The sequence below is a fragment of the Hippopotamus amphibius genome, chromosome 1 (assembly GCF_030028045.1).
Source record: "Hippopotamus amphibius kiboko isolate mHipAmp2 chromosome 1, mHipAmp2.hap2, whole genome shotgun sequence".
NCBI lineage: Eukaryota > Metazoa > Chordata > Mammalia > Artiodactyla > Hippopotamidae > Hippopotamus > Hippopotamus amphibius.
In genome coordinates, this window is record NC_080186.1 from 221,629,278 (window position 1) to 221,651,464 (window position 22,187).

Genomic DNA, 22,187 nt, shown 5'->3' on the forward strand with positions numbered 1-22,187 from the left:
CTTCAATCATTTTATTTCAAAACACTGGCTGTCCACTTTTGACAAGTGAAAAATGTCTTTAGTTTGGAAGTCTATTACAGAAAGCATAGCTTTGATAGTTGTGTCATCTTGTCGTCCCACCTCAAACCCAGAGCCTGCTGTTAATGTTTGAAGAGCCCTGGGCTGGAAGGAACACCTATGTTCTGTGTAAAGAAACCCTAGACTCTAAACCCCACTGGGCTCCAGTTTCCTGATCTGTGAAGTGAGATCCTGATTGAACCGTCTCCCGGAAGCATGCCTCCGGAGGCTCCTCTGTCCTTCTCCTGATCAAAATGTACCTGCCCCAGGGCCTTGCCCTCAGCTTTTCAAGCTGAGTCTTCCAAGATCTGTGGTGGATTTAGGTGTTCATGGCCAAGAGCTTCATTGCTCTCATGGAGACATTGTTCTTGTTCTGTTGGCAGTAGGACACTTGCACACACCTTACCATAGTTTGAAGGAATGCATTACTTCTGATGCAAACCTCACGTTCTGAATGTGGCTGTAGTGTTTTGGTGGCATGGCATGTTTTGGAGCTATCTTCATTCATACTCCCCAGGCAGCTTCCTTTCTTAAAAGTCTGTTCATTCTTAATAACAGTATAGGGAAGCCAGGGTAAAGCCTCTTGTTTACACTCTATTTTCATCTTGGCTCAAACAAGTCTCATCAGAGTGGTGAATATAGCACCTGTCTGAGCATAGACGAATTGGGGAGAAGAGTCTCTTCTCTGGTAGACATCATTGCATGGCTGTTACAGGTCTACCGTTTGCCCTTTAGGTCTCTAAAGACAGGTTCTGCTGTACCGGTCTTTTCCACAGCCCCTTTGTCATAAATCAGCTCAACCTCTCCAAGCTTCTCCAGCGTAGACAGTGGATCGTGTGATCTGGCCTCCTTGGGTCACTGCTGAGTGGACTGGGAGTAGGTATCTGACTGCAGAAGAATCAGTCCCTAGGCTGGGTTGATCAAATGATATTTTTTTCTCTCAAGAATTTGACCCGAGGATTACTTTCCCATCTCCCATGCATTACAGTTTGCTCCTTCTACAGAAGCCTCATCTCAGTTATGCTTCTGCCTAATCTTCCTATCATTCCCACCATTTTTCTTTTCTTAAAATTTGAACTGAGAAATTCCTGTGGGAATGACTTACCTGTTGGTTTCTTTCTCATATACCTGGAAGTTTGTCTGTTTGCTAATTAGTACATGATGGAGGAACAAACGGATGGTTTTTCATCCTATTTGGAGAGTACATTTACATGGCCTGACTTAAAATATAGGCTGTGTGACATCCATGAAATTCATCTTTTGGGGATAGATGAGGATAACTCAAAGAGGGACTTTTTTCCATAGACATTTTCCAAAACATCTGCAAGAGATTGATTTGCAATCAAGTTGCTTTTGGGCAGTTGGGTATAGCTGATTTGAATGATGGAGTCTGATGTAGATGTTAAAGTAGTTTGGGAACTAAAAAGGACTTGGGCATTTATGTGTTTTTGTTGCAGGAGTCTGGAGTGTGGTATGGACCATTTTTGCGTACTCTTTTCCAGGGATGGTTTTCTTTTCTGCTGAAAATATTTGAATCACTTTAGGATTAAAGCCAGGTTGAAGAAGAAAAATAAAGAGAGACAGAGAAGAGGTGGCTTTCTGCCTTTAGTCCCTGAGAAGATAGGATCTTCCAAAGTGAGAGGGTATGAGTCTGATTCACTGATGTTCAGTGCCTGAGAAACACTGAGAGACCAAACCATGTGGGACTGAGATGGAGGCTTGTGGGTGGTGTGATGAAGTCTTGGGGACTGAGGGATTGGCTCCATGGCTGGATGTCCTGGCTACAGTGTCATGTCAGGGATCTGGGATCATGTTTGGGTTCAGCATTTTTTTTTCTTAGCACGTTTCTCAAAAACTGTGGAAAGCAAATGCTTAGGCATATGGGCTGCTGTCAATGATAACAAATGAATTGTACACATTTTTCTCTAAATTCCTGGAAACTGAATTACCACATGGCTGGATATAAAATAACCCCTCCCTTATTTTAGATTTTCAAGTGGGGTTTAAAAGATAATGGTGATACATCTTCAAGAGATTAGAATTTGGGGGGAGATCTTGATGGTGTATCCTGTGGCAATTTCAATGACAATTTGCAACTTTTCTGTTGGTGTGGTACATCCTTTCTTTTGCAGTGAGTGGATGTTTGTTTTAAACACTATGAATTGCAAACTTCATAAACAGGAGAAAAGCAGAAGTGGTTAGAAGGGACCCTCATAAAAGTCCATCTAGTTTGTATAAACAATTAAAAATGTATGGAGCCTCCTTTGTAATTAAGAATAGTGGAAATGAAAATAACATTTAAAGTGACAGTATGACTTTATGTACTAACAATATTCCCTCAAATCACATAAGGTAGGCTTTATCGACATCTATGTCTTACTGATGATAAGTGAAGAGATTAACTGACTTGCTCTAAATGACACTGCTGGTGGTGAAGTAGGGATTGAAGCCCAAGTCTTTCCCTACTTTTCCTCATATAATTCTGTAACCTAGCCCTGTGGTGTCTTCTTTTTACAGTTTACTTTTAGTGAAAAATGAACCTGCAACAATAAATAAAACAAAGCAAAACAATTTAACCAAGAAGAAAGGTTTATTGGCCAACTCTTGTCCCCCACCCACATCCTCTTGCCCTACCCTTAATTCCAACCATTACCATGGAAACCAACTACACCATTTATCTCCATCTTTGTGCCTCCAGTATTTTCTGCCTTGGCAGTATGGGCCACCTACTGGAACTCACTAGGCTGTTCTCATGCATGCGCAAGCCTGGAAAGGCAATCCTTGACCGTGGAGGATGGTAGCTGGTCAATAAATGCTCCCTTCCTGGATGGTTCCTCCGACAAATCTCTGCAATGTACCTTGCTTTTTTTTTTTTTTTTTCTCCTTTCCTGTTTTGTTCTTTCCAGCTCTCAACTGTTTCCTGGATTGATCTCTGTAGATTAATGAACCATATTTAAGCCTTTATCTCAGGCTCTGTTTTCTGGGGGAAACCCAAGCTAAGACAAAAGGTTTCTGCAAACATGAGCTTCAAGACCACTCATTAATTACAGCAGACATTCATTGTTTCTATCATTTTGAATTCACTCTTTCTTCTTTTTGTTTTTATTGAACTATAGTTGACTTACAATGTCATGTTAGTTTCAGATACACAGCACAGTGATTCAGTTTTACATATATAACTTTTCAGATTCTTTTCCCTTATAGGTTATTACAAAATATTGAGTATAGTTACCTATACAATAGGTCCTTGTTGGTTATCTATTTTATATATAGTAGTGTATATGTATTAATCCTAACCTTATAATTTATCCCTACCCACCCCCTCAAACCTTTCCCCTTTGGTAACCATAAGTTTGTTTTCTATGTCTGTGGGTCTATTTCTGTTTTGTAAGTTCATTTGTATCCGTTTTTAGATTCCATGTATAAGTGATATCATATGATCTTTGTCTTTCTCTGTTGGATTTACTTAGTATGATAATCTGTAGGTCCACCCATGTTGCTGCAAATGGCATTATTTCATTCTTTTTTATGCTTGAGTAATATTTCATTGTGTGTATGTACCACATCTTCTTTATCCATTCTGTTGATGGACATTTAGGTTGCTTCCATGTCTTGGCTATTGCAAATGGTGCTGCAATGAACATTGGGGTGCATGTATCTTTTCGAATTACAGTTTTCTCCAGATATATGCCCCGGAGTGGGATTGCAAGATCATATGGCAACTCTGTTTTTAGTTTTCTAAGGAACCTCCATATTGTTCTCCATAATGGCTGAACCAACTTACATTCCCACCAACAGTGCAGGAGGGTTCCTTTTTCTCCACACCCTTTCCAGCATTTATTATTTGTAGACTTTTTGATGATGGACATCCTGCAATTTTTCTTCTTATGATAGACACAGCTTGAATTCTTTTTTTTTTTCCTAACTCAGTCCACCTGGCTTTAGTGTACCGGATTCCATCCCCTGATCCACATGTTCCAGGTCATAGTCTAGGTTTGGAGAAGAACATGTGGCCCAATCAGATGCTGTCAGACCTTTACTGAGAACAGAACTTGTGCTCCTGAGTGCTGGGCTGGGCCCCTGAGAGGCTGAGAGGTCTATGCCACCAGTGCTGTCACGTGGGACTGGAGACTGCAGAGGCAGGACTCATTGAAGGAAAAAAAGCCACATCCTGATCATATTGTTTGAGTCCCGAATCCATCTATGCACCAAACCAGATCCATCCCTGAACTGTTAGTAAGCCCATAAACTGCCCTTTGGTCAAGCTACTCACTTGCAATGGAAGTGTTTCAGCCATCCTCCAAATCTTCAGGACGTCTAGGTTTAGGCCTTTCCCTGGACTAGTAGACATCCAGATGCATCTCAATTCCCATTGCATAAATATCCTGCCAACAACAGGATTAAAGAAACTACCATGGGGAGGTAGATATTTTTTTCCTCATCCCCATCCATCCAATCAGACTGAGATGTTCTGGGTGAAATAATTTGTGGCACAGTTTCCATCTTCCCTCCTAGAGGAACAGCAGAGTCTCAATATCTTTGCTAATGAGATCATGGAAGCTGTGGATAAGATGGAGTCATTTCTGCCTTGACGAAAGGGGTGGGTTAGCTGTGTAATGATGGTTTTGGTGTGACTCATTTCTTCTGGAGCCCTGGTGTCCTCTTTCATTTTCTAGAATTGCTGTTTTGGAGGAATGCTCTGTACTAAGCTGTATACTGAGTCTGCACTAGGATAATGTATTCACAAGCATCACTGGTGGTGGTTTGGATAATCCAGGTTCTATCATCTGCCATACTTTGCACCTCAGATTTTACCTTGTTGTTCTCATTTATGATTATTTCACTTTCAGAAATTCATGGACTTCTTCTCTAATCTAAATCATTGTCTTCTGCAAACCAGTGTCTTCTGAGAAAGATTACTCAGGTTTAGAAGAGTTTTACCAGAAAGACCTTTTCTTTTTCATTGCCCTCTACCTCTACCTTCTGCTTCTAGATGCTAGTGCATTTGTAACCTACCTGATGATGTAGTACAGATAAAGGCTTCCTAGGCAAGGGGGTGAGAGCATCATGCCAGTCTTAAGATGGCCCAAGTTACTGAGCATCTTAGAGGCAACCACTTAAATCCCTAGAGCTTGTGTGATTTCCAAACTGCTTCAAACTCCACATCAAAGTATCTCTGGCTCCTTACAGGATCAGGAAACCCATAAGCTCACCTCACCTGTCAGCCATTCTTAAAGCTTTTTCTCCATAGGCTGAACAATTTTATAATTTTTCTTAGTTGTCTGTGGTGTAGAAAGCTCAAAAAGAGGTGCCCAGAGTCACTCTGGGACAGATATAAGGGTGTAGGACAGACTTGCAGGTAGAAGTCCTGAGCTGAAAGGAGATGCCAAACTAAATAACAGTTCGGTTCACCTAAGCAGGCTCTCTGAACAATGCCTTTTTCCAGGGAACTAGATCTACCCGTATCCATCTAATCATGTTCTCACTATTAGTTCTGTCTTTTGAAGACAATGCTTTCCTTTGAAAAAGACGTCTTTATCTCTGGCATCAGGGTTTCTGCTGTATTTGCCAAGGGGCCCTGGGGCTCAGTCTTAAGTACTGAGTGTGCTTATATGTTCCTTTGAGTTATTGTTAATTTTTTACTTCTAGGTAAAGAAGTATGATGTGACTAGTTATTTCGTTTTTAGAGTAAAGCTCTAGTTATGAATACCTGGCATTTACTTTAGTAATTTACTTTTGATCTAGCAGAATGGGGTCCTGCTGAGATAGAAGACAGCTGAGTAATAGGAGGAAGGAGGAAGGCACTTCTAGTTATACTGGTAACCTCGGACTGACTGGATGCTGCATCTGGCCTCCCGCAGGCATGTTGATGAGATCCCCAAACAGAATCTTGCTCTATTTAGGATTGCCTTTGGGCAATAGGACCTGCTAAAGTTTCTTTTACCTCCTACTATACATAAACAAATTGAGTTGCACAATTATGACAAAAACTTACCTCACCAGCACCATCGGCCATCCCCGAGGCATTTGGGGATATAAATCAAGGTCTGGATACGGCTAGTCTGACCTCACAGAGCTGAGGAAGCTGGCTCAACATAGCCAGTTGTATGGATTTCTTAGGCACCCCAGTGCACAACTGTGAGATCCATCACCAGGTCTTCCAATGGGCTTCTCTTGGTGGTCATTTTGCAAACACTTTAAAGCTGATTGTTATGTATTAGTGAGCATTTTCTCTGTTCAAGTCACCATACTTAGCACCACAAGATAATACAAAGAAGGATAAGAAAGTGTTCTTGCCTTCAACACATTCACAGTCTTGCTGGGGAAGCCAGGGCACCAAATAGATAAATTTAAACAATGAAATAAGTGTTTTGTAGGAACACAAAACGGCAGTCCTGGAGATGTTACAAAGCAGCTGGTGATTACTAATTAGGTTTACTCAATATAACTCACTTTTTTGATGAAAAATGAGTACACCCATTGTTGTTTTACATAACCTTAATATTCATCAACACCCAAAGACAGAAGTAGATTTTGTTTCTGATGACAAATGCCCTGTGATTTATTTTGCAGCTCTGACACAGAAACTAAGATGCTGTTATTTTATTTATCAAAACTAACAGTTGATAGAACTAGATTGGATACTTTTATGACCCAGGAAAAGTTCTGAGCCACTGAGAGTATACTATTACCTGTCTTAAGAAGTCAAGAAGCAACATATGGTGGCAAAAAAGGAAAGGTTCTGGAGTCAGACGGGACTAGGTTCACGTATAAGACTTATCTTGACCATTTGTGAGCTGTATGACTTTGGGCAATTTACTTAATCTCTCTGATGTTCTGATTGCTCACTGGTAAAGCAGAGACAATATCTTTCTTGCAGGGGTATTGAGGGGGTAAGATGTGGTTTAATGCACATGACACACCTAGCATAATGGCGCGATCTGTGAAACTGGTAGGCATCCCATAATGACAGCTTTTAGATTGATGCAACTATACATTTCTGAATTGCCTCTTCAGGTCCTTTGAATCTTCACACGGGATTGATCAGGAATTGTGACATACTGAGGGCCCAGGGTAAGTTATGCTGGGCTCTATCTTGATTAGAGGTTGTGCAGTTCTAAATGCCAGGTATACTATAGTAATAATTTAAGAAGACATTATTGGTTTCAATAAACTTTTAAAAATCTAGAATTTGTTTTTACTAATTGGTCATTTGTAATTGGTAAAAACATTTTCTATACTTTTATTTAACAAATGAAATCAGTGGTGTAAGAAGAAAACTATAATACAGTTGATGTTATTGGTCACAGTGTTTGAATGAGATCTGTGGTTTGGTCACAGGAAAACTTGTGTATGTCATCACAGGGAGGTAACACAAACGCATTTAGAGAAAGCAGTGATTGTCAGGGTCAAAGGCATTTATATATGCACCGTAGACAACTTTGTAAGAGGCAGTTGTTAGGATGCTGTTACAGGCTGAATGATGTTTCTCCCCAGCCTACCCCCACCCCCACCCCCCCAATTCATAAATTGAACTTCTAGCCCTCAGCATCTCAGAATGTATTTGGAGATGCAGTCTTTAAAGAGATAATTAAGGTAAAATGATGTCATGTGAATGGGCCCGAATCCGATATGACTGTTATCCTTATGAGAAGAGGAAATTAAGACACAGACAGGTACAGAAGGAAGATGACGTGAGGACGCAGGGAGAAGACAGCCACCTACAAGCCAAGGAAAGTGGTCTGAGAGGAAACCAACCTTGCCAACACCTTGATCGAGGACTTCCAGCCTCCAGAATAGTGAGAAAATATACTGCTATCGTTTAAACCACCCAGTCTGTGGTGTTTTGTTGTGGCAGGCCAAGCAAACAAACACAGATACCAAGGTAGTCCTGAAGAATTGGAAGCTTATCTTTACCCTGTAGATAAAGGTGTGTAAAGGTAATAGAATAAATCAGTGCTGCTCAAAGTGTGGTTCATGGACCAGTGAAAGTTGGCAAATAGTTTCTTTTTAGTCTGTGAGAAGCACATAAATTGAGAGAATAAATGTTTATAAAGTACAAAGGGAAAAAAAAAAAAAAAGAATTAGGAGCTTATAACCTGGGGCCAGGATCATTCCATTTAGATATGGCCACTGTTTTTCTCAAAGGGAAAAACATAAAGAGGAGCTTGGGATTCCCTGAGCAGAGTACTTACACTGCTAAGCCACCCCCAAAATGTGATATGCAATATGGAAGTCTGAGAAAAAGAGTACAAACTGGGTTTTAACTGATGTCATTTAAAATGTATGGAAAAAATAAAATCAGCTTGACCAGCTGGAGGAATGAAAATTTGCCGTTATAATACAGTTTGACAGCCTTAGTACTCAGAATTTGCTTTTGTAAACAACAGTATAGAAATATGATTACGTTCTCAAGGTGAGCACCGAGGAAGATCTCAGTCTGAACCTAGACTCTTACTTCCGAATGGTGTGGTTTTGGTCAAATGACTTGAGCTCTCTAAGCTTCTGTTTCCTCCTGTATAAAAAGGGGCACTTCCCATGGTTGTTATGAGGATTAAGTGAGTTAGTCATGAGTTACTGTGTAAATGTACAGTAAGTACGAACTGTTATTATTATTATGTTAATGTTAAAGCACAAAGTTGTTTAAACAGTAACTTGCTAATAAGGAAGAAGTACATGTTTTTGCAGGCAAACTGTGCAAGAATTCAAACTTACCTGCAATGGTTTACACAAAGGGTAGCAAATGCCATTGATGTGATTCTTTTCTAATTATTGCAATGGCTGATGTGAAAACCCCTGGTGGTTCTATACTCTCAAGTATGATAGAGAATTAGCGTACAATGAAATATCCTCATTGCTTAAAAGACTGTTCACTTATGAGGGTAGAACTACTTCTTTGGGTCAGGATGGGCTGTGGTTCATCACAGTGTTCTCTATTGATTCTTTTGCACTGTGGGTGGTTTTCTCTACTAGGTACCTGTATATGTGTGTTAGAGCAAGTAGGATATGGTTAGTGACTTATTTTTAGATATCATATAACTCTTAGCTTTGCCTCTGCTATTACAATTCCAGACACCATAGCTTCCTTGGTTATGCTTGCTTTGCTAGCTCCTTTTACATTTTGTGGTAAACCAGATGATCACGGAGGCTGAAGAAAATAAAGCATGCAGACCTACAGGCTGAGAACTCTCTTTCTTTCATGAACCCTAAAGAGAAGGAGTGACTCAGACCTGGGTGAGCTCCACGTTACCCAGGCCCTCTTAAAATAGGAGTGTTCTTTTCCCTGAAGCTGTAGGGATTAGTGCTGTGGGCCTGGGAGTTCCTGAAATGAGTGCCTCCCAGGACATTTCCCCAGGGCACAGCGTGGGCCCCTGCACCTTCCTGGAGGAGGGTGGGGACCCTCGATTCCCATGGACACCCTTCCTGCCACCTGCTGTAGTTGAGTTTCCAGAAAGGAGAGTAGGGCAGATCCTGGGGGAGGCAGAGAGGGGAAGCAGGGTTCCTAGGCAACAAAGCACCACAGAGAAGCCTATGGTAGGTCCATGTAGCCCCAGGGGACTTGAGCATAGCAAGGGAGAATGTCCTCTCTATAGTTCTAGGCATGGCGCTCCGTCACCCTTCATGAGCCCATCCTTTCTGAGGCAGATTCTACCTGGGATGTTCTGTTACTTTCTTCAGACTATTGTTTGAAGTTAAGAGCCTAAAATCATAAATAATGTTCCTTCTTGCTTTCTCCTTCCAGAATGGAAAATCTTACAAAGTTTTTTTGTTTTTGTTTTTGCTTTTATTTTGTTTTGTTTCTGGTAAAAATGTTTACAGAAATTTGGGGGCTATTTCCAAACCAGGATAATAATAAAGACATATATTTTCTGGGAATGCTGACCAGTGGCCTATTCAGGTTTGAAGGAAAACAGTCTGAAATATGTACACCTGATAGAGAGAAGAAACCTGGAAAGCAGTAATGCCAAAGGGGAGCTCGGGTGATAGTGGCCAGCCCCCGAGCAGCCAGACTGCAATGAGAGAAGGCAGCACGAAAGGCCAGACCTATTTTGGGACACGTACCCTGAGTCACGGAGTAACAGAGACCAGAGGGGACAGCTGGTCTCTTGGCTTCTTGGTGAGCAAGCATCTGGAATATCACTTTGATTTTATAAAGCTCAGTTTAGGGGCATAGAACCTTAGGGAATTTGGAGAAGGGCAAGGAGAAGGAAAGGTTGGAGGTGGGGAGGACTTGGGGAATCTGGTCAGAGGAAAGATTAAAGGAGCTAAATATGGGTAGCTAGTGAGGGGATGGTAAGAATTATTATAATAGGAGATGGTATAATTAGAAGATAAGAGATGGGAATTGAAAGGCTGAATAGCATCAGAAAATGCTCTGGCCAATTGTATTAGCTTACACAACAGGACTACCATTTCCAAAGGAATTTCAGTGTGTGTGTGTGTGTGTGTGTGTGTATGAGGCCTCTATTACTTGAGATATGGGGAAGCAGATTTTCAGTACAGTGGTACCTGTAAGCTTCTCTGGAAGCTTCTGCAGCACAATGGTCTAATCTACAAAGCCTCAAGAGCAGAGTCCTATGTGAATATTTTATAATTTTGTTGCTTGATCAAGGTGAGTTATACCTGAGGTCACCTGAACTCTACACTTGGCAACAAGTGTCTGAATGCAGCTTCTAGAACCTGAAATGCTCCTCTAAAATGTAGGCTTCTTTCAGAAGATTTTGATTTGAGTCTTACAATCTACTCTGTGATGAGAAAAGGAATTCTATGAAGGCTAAGAATTAGGGGGCTTAAACTTCTCATGGAGGATGCATGGTCCTGATGAGGAAATTGAAACTTCCATACTTGTAATTGCTTACTCTCCTCTATCTTGCAAAGGCCTGCTGGCCACTCTCAGTTAAACAGTAAAATGAATTACTAAGAGTGATCAAATAAGGGAAGAATGTCTCGCTCTCAGGCACCCACCCCCAGCCTTTGTTTGAGACCCTTCGCACATAGACTTGTTAAGTGACCATTAACTTCAACCTGCAACCAATATGAGAATGCAAATTGTGACCTTAGTCCTGATAGGAATGGAATGTCTGGCTCCTACAAGTTCCTGTTAGGACCCCCTACTATGTGTGTAACCCCTGGCAACTCCTGTGCTCTGTAACTGCCCGTGACCTATAGTAATTTGTAGCCAATCAGTTTGTACCAATTATAGCTTTATGTTTTAACCTATATAAGGAGAAGACTCCCCTGAAACGGGGCCCCAGAATTTTGGAGTATTAGCTGGTCTGGGTCCGCCGGCTCAATAAACCTGAGTTCTCCAACTCTCCGAGTGTTGTGCTTGGTTTCTCGTGGGATCAGTTTTTTCTGCGACAGTCCTTCCATAGAGGATGCAGGGAGGCCCAGAGAGTGAAGCAGAAGGCAAGGACCACATTCTGGACAAGAACCATCAATAAATTTGGTAGATGAACCCTAAAGGATGCTGTGACATAGGTGGTTACAGGACTGGGGATCTGGTTAAGTGTGGTTAAGTGTTTCAAAGTCCATGGAAGACAGCACACTGCCTGTACTAGCAGGGATATCGATTTGGACTGAAACAAGCCTTCTTTTTGTTAATTCCAGTTTCAAAAACAAAAGTTTGCTGCTAGGTTTGGAGGACAGCTGGGAAAAGCCTCTGGACTTGGATCCATACGAGCCTTCTCAGACATCGGGGGCCTATAAGGGGCCAGACATTTTTGCTGTCTATTTTTATTTATAAATAAGTCCTACCTCCCAGGTGCTGGAAAACTAATCCAGGCTGACAGATTTCCTTACTTGACTGCTTTGGCTTTCAATGGCCTGTGTCACTGCTATTAATAGTGAAGTCTATATTCTTACAGAGCTTTTCTGTCTGCTCTGCTAGTCCTGGGGCAGACCTTGGTAAGAAAGATCACACTGGGGTTAGGCTGGAGGAAGACAGAAGCAATTAAGTAGAGGGACAGGGAGGCACCAAAAGAAGAAAAGCCAGGAATTTCGTGAGGGAAGTTAACCTTAAGAGGACTTTGAATCTTCCCTTGATACATTCTTCTAGCAATTGGTTTTAAGGTTTACATAATACAAGAATTAAGGAGCTCAACAGGACCCATGGGTAGATGGAAAGTACTTCCGATTACCAGATTAGTTGGCTTCTACGGGAAGGGAACTCAAGAGATGATCTTTGTTGAGCGAACTTCCTTTCTGGCTCCCTTTTTCTTAAGCAAGGTTTGGCTTAGAACAGCAATATGTATCTTTTGCTAGTCTCTTCCTTTGGTTTTCAAAGTGCATTGCATATTCTGGGAGAAATTCCAGTCAATTTTTGTATCTTTGTGTTTTGCTTGTGTATCCTACTGTGGCCCAAGGTCTCAAGCAAAGATTGCACAGTGCCCCCAAACACTTTAGAAGCAAAACCTTTATTAATGGAATTCTGGGGAAATTGAATTTATGCTTAACTCCTAGTTAAACATAAAACCCTCTTTGCTTTAATCCTTGATGTTGAAATCCTTTCTAAAATGTTTACATTTGCTTTTCTGTCTGTGCACAGTGCATGGATATGATCTAATCTCTCTCTGATGATTCAGCATCTTGCAGCCCCTCAGAACTACCAGTGAACTGAGTGGTCGGGGGAGAGGGTACGGAAGATTGGAATGAGCCTAAGCCTTGGCTGAAAAGGCTCTTTTATCTAATTGCATTTGAATCCTGGAGCCGACTGGCATTCCGTTCTAAAATCCTGCAGACTCCAGCCCCAAATGCTGCTACTCCTTTAGCAGGACCACAATAAATTGTCTGCTTCCATCTTATCTCCTCTTAGGAAAATTATGAAGCCCTGATAAGGAAGACCAGGGCAAGAGCTGTGTCGATAAGCAAGACCAAACCCCCACAGGGACTGTTCCCCTGGGGCATGGCTGGGTGTGCTTGACTTTTAGACCTGAGGTCACGTGCTGCTGATTTTCTGCCTTGACATGCAAGAGACCTGGATGGGTCCATGAGGCACAGGGAAGCTCCTAGCTCTTTGCCAACACAGACAGCTGAGGAAGTGTAAATGTATTCATTTACGTGGGGTGGAGGAGTCACATTACAGTCTGTCTTGGTGTTCCCTTTGAGTTCAAGGAACAGTGCCAGGTTGGAAGACATAAATAGCCCATCCAAAGACAATTTTGAAAATTCCCTCTCACCCTTTCCATCCCAGTTGCCAGAGTGATGGCAACGTGGGTCACATGAGAAGGACAAGAACATGATAGAAGGTCAGGATCCCTATTTGCCTCGGCTTCCTTTGCTTGCTGTGACAATGAGGAGAGAACCCACTGCATCGAAAACTTCTGTACCACCTTTTTCAGCTAAAGAATTTACAACATTTATGAAGTAAATGGCCAAATAAATGAGAGCTGGGTCAAGGACAACAGGAGTTAGCCAAGGGAGCCCCGTGGTGCCTTGCTTGTCATGAATGATGTATAGAATGAGGTAATGCAACCAAAATTAAGTGAGAGCTGCAGAGTCACTTTCCACACAGCTGGGAGTGAAGCCTTTTCATGACTATACAATTTTTAAAAATGTCCTGGAGCATCAGAAGGCCTGCATCCTAGAACTGCATTGCCTTGCAACCTTATGTCGCAGGTACATCTGGCTTTCAAGGAAGTAGGCTCTCTCCAAAGGGGAATGCCACAGATATTGACATTGGGAGGTTTGGGAAAGCCTTTCACTCCAATTGTTTCTTGTTCTCCATCTGTGATCTGACTTTCCAGCCTAGAGAATCAGCACAATTGCTATTGGAAACCTGGGAGATGGGAGGGTGTGATTGGAGGGGATAGAGTGAAAATCTGAAATGGGGCAGTATGTCTTGAGGGAATTAATTGGCTAATGCAGAGTTTATAAAAAGAACAGCCTCCATGATCCACGTAGAAACAGAACTCTTACCTGTCATGAGCTTTGCTTTACTTGAGGCTATATTTCTGATGTTTACCATCAGCTGCCTTTTCGGGCTCATGGACTTTCCTTCTGAGGAAGGGAGTCAGGGAGACATGGGTTAGCCCCTGTTCTGGCTGTGCAGCCTTGGGTCTCATCTGCAAATGGAGAGAGAACATCTGCCACAAAATGTGGTTTTGAAAATTGATGTAATGTCAGTGGCCAAAAAATCTCAATTCTCTCCTTCCCTCTATTTTCCCTCTCTCTTTTTCCTTTTCCTGTTGACTTTTATCATTAATATTCTAGTAGATGTTTACCTTGAAGCTGATAAAACTTGTGCTTATAAAGTGGGCTCTGGGCCTGCTCTTTTTTGGAAACTCTGCTTTAGCCAATTAGTTCCCAGTGGAGGAATATATTCAGAGGATTATGAGAGAGAGAGAGAGAGAGAACACTATTTAGAGGGTTACTTTGGGTGCACATGAGGATTAGGAAAAGGGTAAGAAAGAGGGCATTTTATTCACCATGGGTAAAGTAGGAATACGATTCTCATAATCCACTTGTTTTCTACAGTGTCCTGAGCATTAGCAAGGACAACAGTATGTTTGAAAGACAGGAAAAAAGATCTTCTATGGACCTGTGCTTGTTTGACATTTGATTTTGTTCTACCTACATTATTTGGGAAACCGCCAAGCTGAGAAATGTTTATAAGAAAGCTCTTCCCTGGGGTTCCTGCAGAAGCAAACACAAAACAGATATAGTGGGATGAGCCCTTAATCTGAGTCTCTCAGGATTCCCAGATAAATACCTGCTGAACATGAGCTCATGATACATAGTTGTAAAATATGCAAGAAGACAAACTACCATGAATGTGCATTAGTAGATTTTAAAAAAGCATATTAGAATTAGTTTCCAATAATTTTAGATAGTGGAGTTGTTGGGTAGAAGCTATGAAACTAATGTTTTAAGTGATTAAAAACATAATAGGGAATTTAAAATATGAGAAAAGAACAAGCTATTATAAAAAATAATTAAAAAAAGAAAAGGCACATTTGAAAAGAACTTACTAGAACATCCAGAAGGGAATGTAATTGAATGCAATTGAAGTGAGAATTAGTAAGTGGAAAGTAGATCTAATAAAATTACCCAGAAACTAGCACTGAGAGATAAAGTGATGGGAAATATATAAAACAGGTGAAAATACATGTAGAATAGAATTAAAAGGTTTATATATGTTATGGTTCCTGAAGGAAGGAATAAATGAAGTAGGGGAAAAGCAATTCTTGAAGAGATAATGATTACAAAATTACTAGAGTTGGGACTTACCTGATGGTCCAGTGGGTAAGATTCTGTGCTCCCAGTGCAGGGGGCCTGGGTTTGTTCCTGATTCGTGAACTAGATCCCACATGCGTGCTACAACTAAGAGCCCCACATGCTGCAACTAAAGATCCCATGTGTTACAACTAAACATGCCACAACGAAGATCCTGTGTGCTGCAACTAAGACCTGGCACAGCCTAAATAAATAAATAAATAATAATAAAAAAAGAATTTTCCAGAGTTAAAGTAGACATAAGTCCTCATATTTGGGAAATACAATAGATCCCAAGCAGTTTAAGTAAAAAGAAATATACTGGACTTACTGAAATGAAATCTAAGAACTCAAAAGACAAAGAGGAAGTCTTAGAAACAGTAAAAAAAGAAACAATATATTATTTACAAGAACTGACAACAGACTTCTCAAGAGCAAAAAGAAGAATAATATTTTCAACAGGCCAGGTCCACAGAAAATCTGTTTTCTTGTTTCTCAAACAGTGTCTTGCTAATGCTTAGGACACTGTAGAAAACAAGTGGATTATAAGAATCTTGCTCCTTTTTTACCCCTGGTGGATAAAATGCTCCCTTTCTTTCCCCTTCCTCAATCCTCATATGCACCCAAAATGATTCCCTAAATAGTGTTTCCCTCCCCACTCCAGTAAACCTCAGAATATATTCTTCCAAAGGGAACTAACTGAGTAAAGGGCAAAGATAAAATTTTGTTATTACACCATTTTTGAATGACCATTTGGCTGAACATAAAATTATTCAGTAACATATTAAATTCAGAAATTAGGAGTGAGAAGCAAGAAGGAAAGATTAACACATAAATTAGTAAGCATGAGATAAATCTAAATTAGTATTGACTACAAAATAACAGTGTCAACAATGGCATGATTTAGAGGTAAAAAGACAAGGAAAATTAAAAGCCGTGTGCAAGTAATATGCAAGACAGGAAGGGCACTGATTAGATTTGAAGTATTCTAAGTTCTTGTTTTGGAGGAAGATAGAGGTATAGATTAACTATAAACTTTGTTAAGGTAGGTATGCACATTAAAACTTCAGAATAACCACTAAAAAAAAAGAAAAAGAAATATGTAACTACTAAACAAGGAGAGAAGGAGCAAAAAAATAAAGAAAATTCATTTAATGCATTAGAACCCAAAGTAGGAGATAAATATACCTTAGAGTAAATAGGAAACACAAAATAAAATGGTAGTAGTCTATTTAAGTATGTCAGTAATTACAATAAATGTAAATGGCCTACTCTCCTGTTAAAAGATCAAGATTATCATATTGAATTGAAAAGAAAAGCAAAACAAAAACCAGAGACAAATCTACAACATAAAGACCCTAAAGTTAAAAGTAAAAGCATGAAAAAAGATACACCAGACATATTTTAATCAAAAGAAAGCTGATATAGCTAAATTAAAGTCATACAAAGTAGTGTTTATCAATTAGAGGTAAAGATGATCCTTAAATAAGGAAAAAAGAAAGAGTATGCTAGGAAGATACAAATTCCTTTCAAGGACTCAGGGGCCATTTAAAAAACTCTTCGTTTACCATTACAGAGAAAGTCTTAGTAAATACCAAAAAAAGCATATATACAAGTTCCCTGACCAGAATGGGATTGAATGAGAAAAAAATAGGTAAAAATTAAAAAAAAATTTTTGGAAATTAAAAGTAACTTTATTACTAGATAAATAGTGAATAACAATGGAGACAAAATTTATCATTAAACAATAATGAAAATGTCATAGATAAAAGTAGTGTGATAGAGCTAAAATGCTACTTAGAGTGTAACTGGCAGCCTTAACTGCTTCCATTGTGAGTAAAAAAAATCAGGACTTAATGAATTAAGAGTCTAGTAACAGAACAGAGTAACTCACAAGAATTAAAAGGAAGGAAAATATGAGATGGGGAACATAAACTAATAAAATTGAATGCTAAAAACTAGGAAAGTTCAAGAAAATCTAAGAACTGACCTTCTTGTTCTCCTTTATGCATTCTGTCCCTAGGAAGGTAGGATGATTTACCTAATTAGTACATTTGAGAGGAATAAGCTGAGCTTACTGACCTTGGCTCTACCTTTCTTTCAGGGCAAACCTGTCTGGAGAAAGGATACGTTTCCCTCTGCTCCTTCATGGCATAGACTTTACCCAGGTAGCCCTTTCAGGATATTCTGCTTACTCAATCGGTCAGTCAGTCAAATTCTGGCTCTCCTATTAAGACACAACCTCCAACCTAACCTTTATCAGTAATAAAGTTACTCCTTTATTGGATTTCTCAATTCATTCATAATCTGGGCAGCAAAGAGGGAAAACACAAATAAAAATTTTTAGGAACAAATAAGGAAATATGTTAAGATTTAATAGATGTTAAAAAATAAAAAGAGTATACTGTGGCTAACCAAATACCCATAAAGTTTAAAACTTTGATGAAGTAGACTGTTTCACAGAAAAATAGAAATTTACCAAAACTGACTCAAGAAGAAACAGGTTATATCATTAACTAAATTTAGTCTTTTGAAAAAAATCTACACATATACATGTGCATGAGGATACTTGCACACACAAACATTCCAAACTTCTCATTTACAGGTGTGTTCTATCAAATATCCAATGTTATACACATGTTCCAGATAATAAAAAGAGGGAAGCTATTTTATGAGACTAGTAGAAATTTGATAGAAAATCAAAATTTGATCAATACTAAAAACAGAAAAAGTCAATATGAAAAAGGAAATTTGAAGGCAATAATCACTAATAAACATAGGACGAAAAATCATAAACAAAATATTTACAAGTCAGTATCCAACTGTATCTTTATGAGTTTTATATATGCGTATTTGTGTGCGTGCATATGTGTGTGTGTGTGTGTGTAAACCAAGTAGGGCTTACTGAGTGCTAATGTAAAGAAGGTTTAACAATAGAACCCCTTTTAATGTAATATTAACTAAAGAAGAAATATAATCATTTAAATTGAAGCAGAAAAGGCACTTGAAAATTCAGTATATTTTCATGATAACACATTTTTAGTAAAATGGAAAAGAGCATTTGATAAAGGATATCTATCAAAATTTTAGAGTAAATATTATACCCTATGATATTACCTTCGGAGAGGGACAAGACAAGAATGCTTGTCATCACAGTATCTATTTTTCTATGCACTGGAGGTCCTAATCAGTGATGGTAGACAAGAAAAAGAAATGGAAGCCATAAGGATTGGAAAGGAAGAAAAACCTCTCTTTTTTAAATTTATTTTTGTGTTTGTCTTTTTTTTTTCTTTTTAAAATTTTTATATTGGAGTATAGTTGATTAACAGTGCTGTGTTAGTTTTAGGTGTACAGTTTTTCTTGTTTTTTAGACAGTGTATTTATATGTCAAAGAGAAACTGTCAAGTAATTCAAGGATTGGATAAAAGATTGTTGGAGTTGAGTTCCAGGGAAGCTGACTCTGAACCGAGATTAGACTGCAGAGAGGTTGCTAGGTTGCGCTCTCAATATCAGCACCTGTGGAAAGGGCATTATTGTGCGAAGGGAGAAGTTGAGCTGCAATGCGGTCCTAGAGAAGGGCCCAGACAACCCTATGGGAAGATCTGAAGCTGGAAAGTCCCTTCAGAATTGTCCCAAGCTGGGATGAAGAGGCCTCACCTTTCCATCCCCAAGCTGACCACTTACGTGGAACAGGATGCCCCGGGAAGGGGCAAGGCTCTGGGCTTGCCCGCTGCTTCCCATCAAGACACTTCTTGAAGAGAGCTGGTAGTGGAGGTCTAATTGTTGACATTACTTCCTGAAACTGAGGGGATGTGGGTGGCACTGGGATCTACTTATCATCTTAGTTCTGGGAGCCATCCCTTCAGGATTCCTGTGGCAATCTTTTCCTTAGGGAACACTTGTAACAGGAAGATGAGTTGGATGAACTATAGCTCTTATTGTAGCCGGTCCTGGGGCCACATGTGATACTCATTGATCCCCGCTTTACTTGGCATACCAGATCCGCCCCGTCCCGCCTCTGAGCTAGCACCTGTACTAGCCTCACTGGCTTACCTGGTGGGTGACCCAGATCCTCATTGCTCAGAGGTCTGACACCCTGGTCACAGATGCCCTTCTTAAGCCAAGGTTGCTGCAATTGTCCAGGTGCCATCAAAACTGGGCAAAAAACTCCCAAGAGACACCCAGGTGCATCATTTAAATGCCAGATATATTCCTCCCTGCCTCCATTATGAAACAGCGACCCAAACTTCTCCTGATAATCAGCGTTAATACCCCTGCCCCTCTGAACCTGCCACTCATTATGATAATTGCATCTCCTTGACGTCTAACAATTAAGTACTGCCATGTGGCCCCTGTTATTTCAGGGTCCTAGTGTCCTCATTGCTCTGAATGAACCGTGCTCTGTAAGGGCCTCTGACAGTCATTCCTGGCCTGCAGACGGGAGCCACCACCGAACTTAGGGAAGCCGGTGCCCCTCTTACCAGCACCTTCTTTATTGCTTTGGGCCCTCCTAGGGGGCATCATCAGCCTGTGGATATTTCAGTTTGACACGGTAAGTCTGTTCTTGTAAGCCTACTTATCTGAGTCTTTATTTCTTCTACTTTCTGCCTTGGCAGTTCAGGCATTCTCCTTTCACTTAGCACGAGGCTAGGGTCAAACAAACTTTTTCTATAAAGGGTCAGAAAGTAAATATTTTAGGCTTTGTGAGCCACAAACAGCCTTGTTTGAATATCTTTATTTTTTATAGCCCTTTAAAAATGGAAAAGACATTCTTAGTTTGCGGGCTGTACGAAAATAAGGCTCGGGCTGGATTTGGCCAGCAGACTGTAGTTTGCGAACCTCTGGGGCTTCACTTTTTTGTGCTTCTGGGAGCTGTCCTAGCAGGGTGTTTGCACAATCTCCCAAGGTCTTTAACTGGACCCCTGTTAAATCCCATGTCCTGTCACAGTGCCCTGAACACTCCCTTCTTCAACTTTATCTTCTGCTTCCCTTGAGCCAGCATCCTCAGCGTCCAGGCCAGTGCACACTCTCTTGGCTCTCGCTGGGACAATTTTTCTAGGTCCTGTAGCTCCTTTTTGGCATGTTCTCTTTTCTTCTTTATCAGGATCAGCATGTCCTGGGCTGGATTAACCTTAGCGATCGTCCTTGTTGCCAGGAGGGGAGGGGGAGGCAGGTCCCAAGGGGGATGCTTGTTGTCCTGCAAGAAAGAGGCCTCTTCAACATGTGCAAGTAAGAGGGAAAGAGCTAGTCCTGAACAGGGAAGAGTGGGCAACTTCTGCAAGCTTGGAGGGTTCCAGGAGATTAAAGACTTTCAGGTGCATAAACCCAGGCATCATTCCTGTGATAAAGTTCACTCTTTCCCAGCCCTGGCTCTGAACTTACATAGCCGACCTGTATGATCTGAGAGTTCATCTTTGGGGCTCTGCTTCCCTTGTGGGTAAGTCCTGGGTCTGGGCCTTAGCATTTCTTCTTCACTCTTCCTCAGGCTGCAAGATGTGAGAGCCACTTTATGTATATGATACCATGAAGATCCTTTGGCTTTCACATTTAGTTTTTTTTTTTAATCCTTTATTTTTTATTGGCATATAGTTTTTTTCTTATTAGTTATCTATTTTATACATATTAGTGTATATGTGCAAATCCCAGTCTCCCAATTCATCCCACCCCCCCCCCCCTTGCTTTCCCCGCTTGGTGTCCATACGTTTGTTCTCTACATCTGTGTCTCTATTTCTGCCTTGCAAACTGGTCCATCTGCACCAATTTTCTAGGTTCCACATATATGCGTTAACATACAATATTTGTTTTTCTCCTTCTGATTTAGTTCACTCTGCATGACAGTCTCTAGGTCCATCCACATCTCTACAGATGACCCAATTTCATTCCTTTTTATGGCTGAGTAATAGTCCATTGTATATATGTACCACATCTTCTTTATCCATTCATCTGTCGATGGACATTTAGGTTGCTTCCATGACACATTTAGTTTTTAACTGATGATTAATTTCTGTTAGTGTTTCTCTATCTTTTTCAGAGGATTAATGAATCTTAGCTACAGCCACCCAACTGCACTGTTCTTGTTATTATTTGCCCCATTTATCTCAAATGCCCGATAGATCACATTCTGTTGTGTACTTTCTTTCACCAGAACACCCTCTCAGTTTACCACTGATGGAATGTTTAACAATTACACCTCTACCTTTTGCCATTTATGGGTCCTCATTGCCCATGAGGCAGAGGAGGACCCAATTCCCAAATTTCATTTTAGCATCTGCTTTCATGGCCTGTTTCAGGTTGGGTTCTCCAGGAAGCGGACTCTGAGATAGAGATTAACCTGCAGGAAGCATGCTCTTGAGGTGGATACCTGTGGACAGGACAGGAAGGGAGCAGGACTGAACTGAGGAAAAGATGAGCTGGGATGTAGTCTCAATGAAGACCTTGGTAGGAAAGCACTAGAACTGGGATGGCCCTTCAAATTTGTCCCAGCTGATAATAGGGGATGAGTGCTTGTTTCCTGTCAATCAGTCTATGCATGTGGGATTCCACAGAAAAGGGATGTGACCTCAGGTAAGGTACTGTCTAGAGAGGACCAACAGCTGGAGGGTGTTTGCCCGTAGCATATCCCACTCTAGGCAAATAAGCCCTTCAGTCTTAAAGGGAGATTTAGGTGGTACATCATGGCATTCACCATGATGATCCCTGTACACTGGCCACAAAGGTAGAAAATTTCAAAGTTAGAAAATATAATTTAAGTAATGACACCTTTTAAAAGGATAACAAAAATCCTAAAGTGTCTGGGAATAAATCTAACAAATGTTTATGACATCTTAAGAAAAAATAACTCTATTGAGAGACATTAGATATATAAACAAATATATCATGTTTATGAATGGCAAGATTCAGTATTTTAAAGATGTTAA